The sequence below is a fragment of the Lagopus muta genome, chromosome 7 (assembly GCF_023343835.1).
Source record: "Lagopus muta isolate bLagMut1 chromosome 7, bLagMut1 primary, whole genome shotgun sequence".
Lineage (NCBI taxonomy): Eukaryota > Metazoa > Chordata > Aves > Galliformes > Phasianidae > Lagopus > Lagopus muta.
Window position 1 is genome coordinate 16,213,927 of NC_064439.1, and position 9,204 is coordinate 16,223,130.

The 9,204-nt window shown below is 43.8% G+C and overlaps 1 protein-coding gene across 1 annotated transcript in view; it reads right to left on the bottom strand.

Annotated features, from left to right (window-relative positions):
- Positions 1-8,217, bottom strand: part of LOC125695875 (amyloid beta precursor protein binding family B member 1 interacting protein) — a 59,811-nt gene extending 51,594 nt beyond the window's left edge. The window contains exon 1 of the mRNA XM_048950909.1: positions 7,935-8,217. The gene's annotated coding sequence lies outside the window, so the exon portion shown is untranslated. The remainder of the gene's footprint in view (positions 1-7,934) is intronic.
- Positions 8,218-9,204: the final 987 nt, after the last annotated feature.

Below are 9,204 nucleotides of genomic sequence, written 5' to 3' on the forward strand. Positions count from 1 at the left end.
ATCACCCACTGCTTTATTTATTTTAAGAATGAAGAAAGTTTTGCAATTCTATAGAATGGCCTGGGTTGAAAGGGAAGGGCAGTCACCGTCAAGATCAGACCACCCAAGGCCCCACCCAACCTGGCCTTGAATGACTCCAGCAATGGGCATCCACAGCTTATCTGGGCAGCGGTGCCATGCCTCACTGCCCTCTGAATAAAGAATTTCCTTTATCTATCTTATCCTAATCTCCTCTCTTTCAGTTTAAAACAGTTACCCTTACTCTGTCTCTCTACTCCCTGATAAAGAGTCACTCTCCAGCATTCTTGTAGTCCTTTCAAGTCTTGGAAAGCTACAATGAGTTCTTTCCAAAGCCTTTTCTTCTCCAGGCTGAACCACCCTAATTCTCCCAGCCCCTCTTCATAGGAGAGGTACTCCAGCCTCTGGAGCATACCCATGGCCTCCTCTAGACCTGCTCTAATAGGTCCATCTTCTTTCTTGAGCTGGGGGCCCCAGAGCTGAACACAGTACTGAGATGGGGTTTCACAACAGAACAGAAGGTGGGGAAATCACTTCCCTTAACTTGCTGGCCACCCTCTTTTGATGCAGCTTAGGATTAGCTTTCTGGGCTGACAACACACATCCCATATCCAGTTTTTCATCCAACAGTCCATTATTGCAGGGCTGCTCTCTATCCACTCATCCTTGAGTCTGCACTGATGCTTGGGATTGCTCCAGTCCACATTCAGGACCTTGCACCAGGCCTTGCTGAACTGTATAAACTTCACACAGGTCCACTTCTCAAGCCTGTCCAGGGTCCCTGTGGATGACATCCTTCCTTCTGTGTACCAACTTCATTGCTCACCTTGGTGTCATCCAGACACCACTGTACTGTGCTTGACGCCACTGCCCACATTATTAATCAAGATATTAAACAGTACCAGTCTCAATACACCACTCATCACTGGTCCCCACTTTGACACGGAGCCATTGTCTGCAACTCTTTGGATGTGGCCATCCGGCCAATTCCTTATCCACCAAACAGTCCATCCATCAGATCCATGTGTCTCTGATTCAGAGAGAAGGATTTTGGGTGGGACTGTGTCAAAAGCCTTGCACAAGACAAGGCATATGAGATCTGTTTCTCTTCCCTCATCCACTAACACTGTCACTGGAGTTTATAACCAATGTGTACATTTATATAAGACAACTGCACAATGCCCATGAACAATACTCAGGGAGTGGAATTGTTGGATAGAATCATCATCCCTTGGCAGGAAGCTGACAGTAGCAATAGAACAACAGCACAGAATTCATCTTAAAAAAGAAACTATTAAAACAAAACAAACAAACAAAACCACCCAATCATGAAAGCTAACTGATTATACTGTGCAGCTCAGGCATGGTACCAAGCAAAATTAGAGTTGCTACTATCTAACACCTCTGCAAGAACTACTGAAAGCCAGCCCCTTTCAACAGGAAAAGTGGTCTAAGTCACATGGTAACGAGGTTCTGCACTTGCAATCTGAAAACAAGCTTGAAGCCCTTGTGTAATACTGAACAGGAAACACCAACGGCATCACAAATGAGAATACCATCTCTGCAACACTGTCTCAGTTGAGTTGATGCAGTCTAATGAACCAAGGGCTACACAACAACAAAGAGGAACAAGGAACAGTGTGATATCAGTAGGACAAAACATGCAGGAGAGTTGTGAGAGGAACCATGTCAGGAACCACTTAGTCATCTGGTAGAAGTTACAGACACAGAATTGTCTGTTATTGTTGAGCTGTGACACAAGCAAACAGTAAGGATAAAAATAGACAAACTGTATTTTTACAAGTCACGTAAAAAGATTGAAACTACATCTTCACCTCTTAGTCCCTGCACTACAGCACACAAATGTCAAAGTTCTAAGTCCACCAAAATAAACACCAGCTGTTTGACTATCCAGGTGACCACTACCTTCTCCTAGCAGAATGCTTAATGTTTAAATGCCTTTTGGAGCAGAATGAATTCAACAGTGTTTTGAAACCCACAGGTAGCCCAGATCACAGATCAGTAGGAAAGGAGTGTGATTAAAAAGTGCATAAAGAGCCAGAGGAAGTTACTGAGGCATCATACTGCCCTGGTTTATAACACAAAAAGAATGGCATATTAAATGAAACCAAAACTCTGCACAACTCTTCCAGGAAATTTGCACAGTGTACCCACAAAATTTATCACCAAAACCAGTGAGTTAATAAGTTGCTGAGTTGGTTTTCTTTACACACAATTACAGCTGAAAAAGTGTTAGTATTCTAGAGAAACAGAATCACAGAATGGCCAGGGTTGGAAGGGACCTCAAGAATCACGAATCTCCAACCCCCTGCCACATACAGGGCCACCAATCTCCACATTTAATAATAGACCAGGCTGCCTAGGTCCCTCCCTCTACTTAAAACCATTTCCCCTTGTCCTGCTGTTACCTACTCTTTCAAAGAGTTGATTCCCCTCCTGTTTGTAGGCTCCCTTTAGGTACTGAAAGGCAATTAGGTCAACACAGATCAACACAGAAACATAGGTATGAATGATGAATCTCATACTTCATGGCCCAAAATAAAGGCTTTACTAATCTGGAATCTGAGCAAAGGTTTCAAGACAGATAACAAAGTGCCTCTCAGCGAAGGATTTCTTATACCTTCTTCTGAAATACATGATGCTAACCACTGTGGAGACAACTTGCTGACTAAATTGACTGCGCACCTGAAACAGACATTTTTATCTTCCAGGACTTCACTTCAGAGTCTCCTGTCAGCTCCACAGGGGGACTGCTTTTATGGAGCTAGGAAGCAGTGCCACTTCTGTTCTTTACGTAGTGTCCTCTCAGCAGATAACATGCTTCAGTCTGGCCTAGGTCTAACAGCATTAAAGAAATATTATACAGCCACAGACTTTGTAATCTCATTTTCCCTTTGTCACAATTATTTACTGCAGAATGGTCCAGCTTGGGGATTTTCCTACTGTGAGCTATACAGAGGGCACAAACTCTCCACCAAGTTTTAAATGATAGCCATCTTCATGCAGAATTGGCTGGAGAAACAACTCCTGGTTCTAAGCCAAATTTCTGGCACACAGCAAAAGGATGTCCACTGCCCCGATTTATCTTCTGGAAAAGGCAGCAAGCTGGACAAATTACTTCTATCTATCCCCTTCCATGTTCTTTCCCATAATCTATGTTTGCTGATGTTGGGGTTGTTTTTTCCTTCCTTTTTTTTTCCCTTTTTTCCCAGTTATCCAACACAGCTGTACATAACTAACATGATGAAGCAACACTGTTTTGCATTTTTAAAAATTGCCACCAAGTAAAAAAAGTTAAATTGTTGGTATATTCTGGATCCAGCATATCTGGATGCTTAGCCTCACTCTGCCCAGAAATGGAGAAGATGGCTAAGGATTTCATTCCCAATTGCTATCATTAAGCTACTTCCAGAATTCCCTCATCCCCAGGTCACCCAGTGATAGGTGGCTTGTCTTGTGGCTCCCTACTAAACAAATATTTTGATATTTAGCTTTCTAATCCACAGGCAGACTGACCCTGAATTCACAGACTGGCTAACCACCATAAAACGGAAGCCCACACATGAGAGAGAAAGCAATAGATGGATCCACAATGCGGGAAAACCTGCTCACCTCCCCCAATATTCTACTGAATGAAGGAATGCCAAATATCAGAAAATGGAAACAATATGACAAATTTAGAAAGGGAATAAAAGGAATGAAAGTTACCATACAAACTTTAAGCACAGTATTTTTTTTCACCAAAACACACTGTGATCAGAAACAGCAATAAGTAATAGATTTCAGACAAAGATTTCTAGGCTAGGGGGAAGCCTGGAGTCACCCAGATGGGGTGTTATATTGGTATGGCTGTGGCTGCCTTGCCACAGACCAGCAAGCCCTAAACCACACAGAGGAAACAGGAAGAAAATGTAGCTAGAGAAGAATCTTGTGACATGTCCATAACTGTTCCATTTCTGTATGGTTTTCCTTCCATGATAAAGAAATGCCACTGCCTCACTCTCTTCTTTCCTGACACATTTCCACAAAAACACATTTAGAAGGACTTATTGGGCCCATCCATCCTTCTTGACTCTGTGCTTCAGTGAAATTCCCACACCAAGCAAGAGAATGGGGCAGGCCTTGTAATGCTGGAAAGGTTACAAAAATCCTTCTCAGAAGAAGAAAAGTAATAACGTGTCTGTACCCTGGGCTACCAAAGATGAGCACCAAAATCAAACAACAAAGGCCACTGAGAAGCAACTTTTCATTTGCTATGGACTGCATGCCAGCAAGTGGCTGACAGGGACTGTTCTGTGGACCTTTCCTACTCCCTTGGCAAACTGCCTTCTAGCAGACACCATTTTGCCTAAAACAGGAGACTCAGAAAGTCATTTGCAACTCTCGTTATTAAAGGCACCCAGTTAGTGCCATTATGATTATGATTCTTATCTCTCTGAGCTCGAGGGACTAGCAGTGTTGCTATTTGCAGACTTGTTCCCTGTATTCTCCCCCTCTTCCTGGCAGGTGTGGGTAAGATGAAAAAAATTTCACCAAATAAACATTTTGTGTTTATTATGTCAGTTAAATGGTCTCAGTATAACTGAGAACTTTCCTTGGCCAGTGTTGTTAGCCACAAAGGGTCAGCTCATCACTGATAGCAGATACACAGTGAGATATTAGTGTTACATGTCATGGCTTTACAGCTACTGCTTTAGACTGCAAGCAAATACACAGGGTAAAAGTAAAAAATGCAGGTACTCTGAGGATACAAAACTTAGACTAGTAATGCCTCTGGATATATTTCTAAACAAAGTTGCATAGAAAAAAAAAAGTTCATATACATTGAGTCTTCTTTTTCTTCTAGGATTCATAATGCACCCACTCCCCGAGACACTCTTTTTTACCTTAATAACTGTTACACTGATTTATTTGAAGCTAAACTCATGGCATGCTGTATCAATTTTCACCAAGAAGAAAAAGTGCTGTTTGCCATCTGATGTGGCTTCTGGTAGCAAAAGTTATGACTGCTTGCCACCAATCTAAAAGGTCAATTTTCAAAAGAAAGGCTTAGAAACTAATGACAAACAATCATTTTTCAACAATCATTACCAAACTAGTGTGCAAATTCCCACATTAAAGTTGTAAGTCAGATAAAAACTACTTGTTTCCTTTTCATTCACGGCTCATTAGCAATGCTACAAATTAATATTAAGCTGTGGTGAGGAAAGGGTGTTCATGCAAATGTGCAAACGTCTCCTAACAGGAGAGGAGGACATAGGCACCTTGGTTTCTTTCACAATGTAATGACTTCCACTCTAGCAGATGAACTAATATCTAGGGTAGTCAGGAATCAATATGCAGGATGATAAGGAAAGCTGGCTAAAATTTGCTTTTTCAGGAGAAACGGGTCACTCCTAATCATGAAAAGACATATGGTGGAGTTTCTACAACATTTGCATCCAATCTCGTTATTTGCATCCAATCTCGTTATCCTAGACTTTTTTTTTTTTTTCAGTCATTGAAGAGAAACAAAGGCAATTTAACAGATCATGATGAGTAGTTGTCTAAAACTGAGCAGCAGAACTCAGAAATTTGACAAGCATCTCTCTCTTTCTCAGTCGACCATAAAGGTAACTAAAACCTCTGGTGACTAACATGGTAATGTTTGAAGTTGAGTGAGGAGAACCCTGCCTATACAGTCCAGCAAGTACTTTGGGAGGTGGGAAGGGTCATCTGCATGGATGCATGTCACTGTCACTAGAAGTCTTCAAAAAGAAACAAGCTAAGGACAGTATACTGTTGCAGGCAACCAAAAAGCTGAGTTTCACTTTTGCCTCAGATCAGCACCTGACAACGTGAAGTCAATGTCACTACAGGTCAGATAAGCATAAAACAAAACAAGTCAAGATGTTATGAAATGGAAGATGAAAAGATTTACCAGAAAGAAAAATATTGATAGTTTGCAGAGTGAGCTGGAAAGGACCTGAATGATAAGCAGTAAAATCTAATTTAGGTATATTCCTGTAATAGAACCTCTGAAATAGAACTGCTCTTTCAAGAAAATCCATGTTCCCAGATTCCTCCTTGAATGATGGACATTTGTGATCTGCAAACAGACAGGTTCCCTCCTGAATGAAGCAGTCCCTCCTCTCAGCTCCAGGAGCACTCCAGACCAGTAGCCTTCTCAGATACTTTCAAGATCAGACACAACTGCTGATCCCTGCACCAAGCCTCACCTCTCTCCTCACTCCATACTAAATTATAGCTGTAAGACATCAGTTCCTTTTCTGCTAACAGGAAAGGTGAAAAACAGCAAAACAAAATCTTAGTGAATTTGGGAAATTTGTTACTTCCTAAGAAACCTCAGACCATGGCTAAACTAGCTGCCCCCTGTGCTCATGCTGCTGCCTCCCTGTGCAAGTTACTGTCCCCCCAAATGTATTAGTTTCTAAAGCTTTACTTGTTAAGAAAGATCAAGTCTCTACACTGACTCATAAATGCATGAGTTATTGTATGCGATCTACTGGATACTGCTCAATTATAGTAGGATTTAGTCTTTTAACCAGTAAAAATCAAACTAAGCAGGAATAAATATTTGATAATTAAATAAACCAGTACTTCAAAGGACTCATATTCTGCTTGAAGATAATGCACAGCAAATAATCACAAATTCCAGCATGAGCAATTAAAACACAATTTGCCCAATAATTATTTTGAGCCTTCAGTCATATTTTTCTCCCAGTGCCAGAAGTATCTGCAGTACCCAAGGAGGTATTTGAAAAAGAAATAAGGAAGGGAAATGATTAAAAATACCCTTTCAGAGTCAGTACAATTTTCCATGGTCCCAAATTCTCTAAGAACATAAAGCAAGGATTACTCAGCTCTCTGCAACATTCTGTTGACTAAACGTCCCAAAGATATTTGTAATCCATATTTCTAACCACATTATCTCCATTTTTAAGCAAAGCTTGCACAAAGAACGAGGTACAATTAAATGCAATAGTCTCCCTAGCAAGCCCACGAGGGGAAATAGAAGAAAGAAGTTAAACGTTCTGTTTTAAACTAAGTTTTAACCCAAATTCACATTCTTTACCAAGTTTCTAGAAAAAAAGTTTGTAAAGTCAGTGAAGGTGAACAAGTGAGAGCCTGTACAGGTGGAGCAGGTCGCCCAGCACAGCCTTCTGCAAGGTCTGATGGAGCACTGCACTGTGCCCAGCCTTGCTAATGCCACACCTACATCAGCTAACAGTGATGCTCACGGGGTCAGATTTGAAGCAGGTATTTTTTTGGATTGGGGACAGATGGCAAAACATGGGTTTCACATCAATCACAAAGGGGAGCTAGAACCAAAGAGGAAAAACGAGTGCCAAAATATCAGAAGCTGAGGTTAAGAGGGAACAAGCAGGAGCCACATCAACTCCAGATGGGAGCAATGTGGGGCAGGAACGGTCCTCAGCAAGTCAAACTGTGTCACGGTGTGATGGTATCCTGCGTATTTTGCTGGCAGGAGGCATTCCAGCGTCCAAATTTCATCCAAAGCTGAAACCTTTGGATTGGACCTCGTGGGGACTGTCTGTACACGTTACGTCCGCGGCATTCCCGTGCAGGCAGCACGCGGTGCGGGCCTCCTCAAGGAGAACGCGGGGCCCCACCGCTACGTACCGCCGCCACCCGCCGCGGCCCCGCCCGCCGTCGGAAGCCCCGCGGGGAGCGACCCGCCTGACGGTGGGGCTGCCGCGCTCCCCTCAGCCGGCTCCCGCCCTCCGACAGGCGGGAGTCCCCCAGCCGGAACGGGGCCCTCCGCTGCTCCCCGCTCCGGCACCGCTATCGTTGCACTCCACCGCAGCCGGGCGCCTCCAGACCTCCTCCCGCCCGCTCCGTCGGGGCCGACGCTTCCCTCTCCCCCGACTCACCTTGGCCGGCGGGAGGGCGGGAGGCTCTCGGCGCTGCTGCGAGCAGGAGGCGCGGCGGGGCGGCTCTGCGGCTCTCCCTTCGCGGCGGGAACCCTCCCGCCCTGCGCCTGCGGGGAAGTGGGGCCGGCCCGCGGGCTGCCTATGCGGGAGCCGCCCCAGCGCTCGCAGCAACGCCCTCCGCCTTCAGCCCCGAGGGCAGGCGGCCGCTCTCGGGTGTCCGCTCCGGGCGCTTCTGGTGGCGGTGACTCCCCGGCTCGAGGCCGCCCCGAAGGCTGTGGTGAGCCCGCGAAATGGTGCCCGAGGCACGCCCAGACCCTTGGCCACCTCAGCGAGGCCGGGCTGCTGGTTTTCTGACAGAAAAGTGATCTTGGAGAGACTGGCTGCACTTTTTGTAAATATACTTTTTTGCGTATTTATTTGTAATCCATCTCAAGACAGCACGTTGCCCTCACAGCATCCCACTTCTCCGTCGCTTTGTGGCATTGTGAAGCACTGTTTGAGGTGTGCTGAAATTTAAGTCACTGAGTAAAAATACCTATTAAATCGTAGATCGTATTAAATTCCATCCAAAGGGGCACAGAAAAGACCTGATCACGTCTGGGTCTTCCACCTGAAACTATAAAAGGCAAGCATCAGTTAGTTCAGTGAGTTTGCATCAAGAGAAAAAGATGAAATTTGGAGTGCTGCAGGAGATATGTCTCATCTCTTGATTTGTTTTTAAATTCTATTTTCATAGTTAGTAGCTCTCCTAAACCAATGCTTTTAGCTGATCTTTTCTTTAGTATCAAAGGAGCTGACAGTGTGGCACAGTGAGCATAAATGAAGATGTCTCCATCTCCAGTATGGTTATTTCAAAGTAAATTTAGAAACATCGTAAGGTGGTTTAGCTTAGCCTTGTGTTTAAAGACAGTTGATGGTTGGATTGGTGGGTTGATGGTTGGAGTAGATGATTTGAGTGATCTTCAACCTTTATGATTCTATTTTAAATCACCATGTTCTGCTACAAACCAGTGAAACAATCCTATATTCTGTACTTCCAACACTGCTTGAGATAAAATAATTGTGGCAGAAGGATGGTAACGTTTTAAATTACCACCACATCTTGCACAGCAAACATGTGTCAGTGCTTTAAGGGGTAATTGCTATGAAAAAATCCAACTGACACGGTTCAGCTGTACTTCAGAACACATTCAGGGAACAGAACACTGTTCTTAAGCTTCTGTTGCTTAAGAACAAACAAACAAACAAACAAACAAACAAAACAAAACAA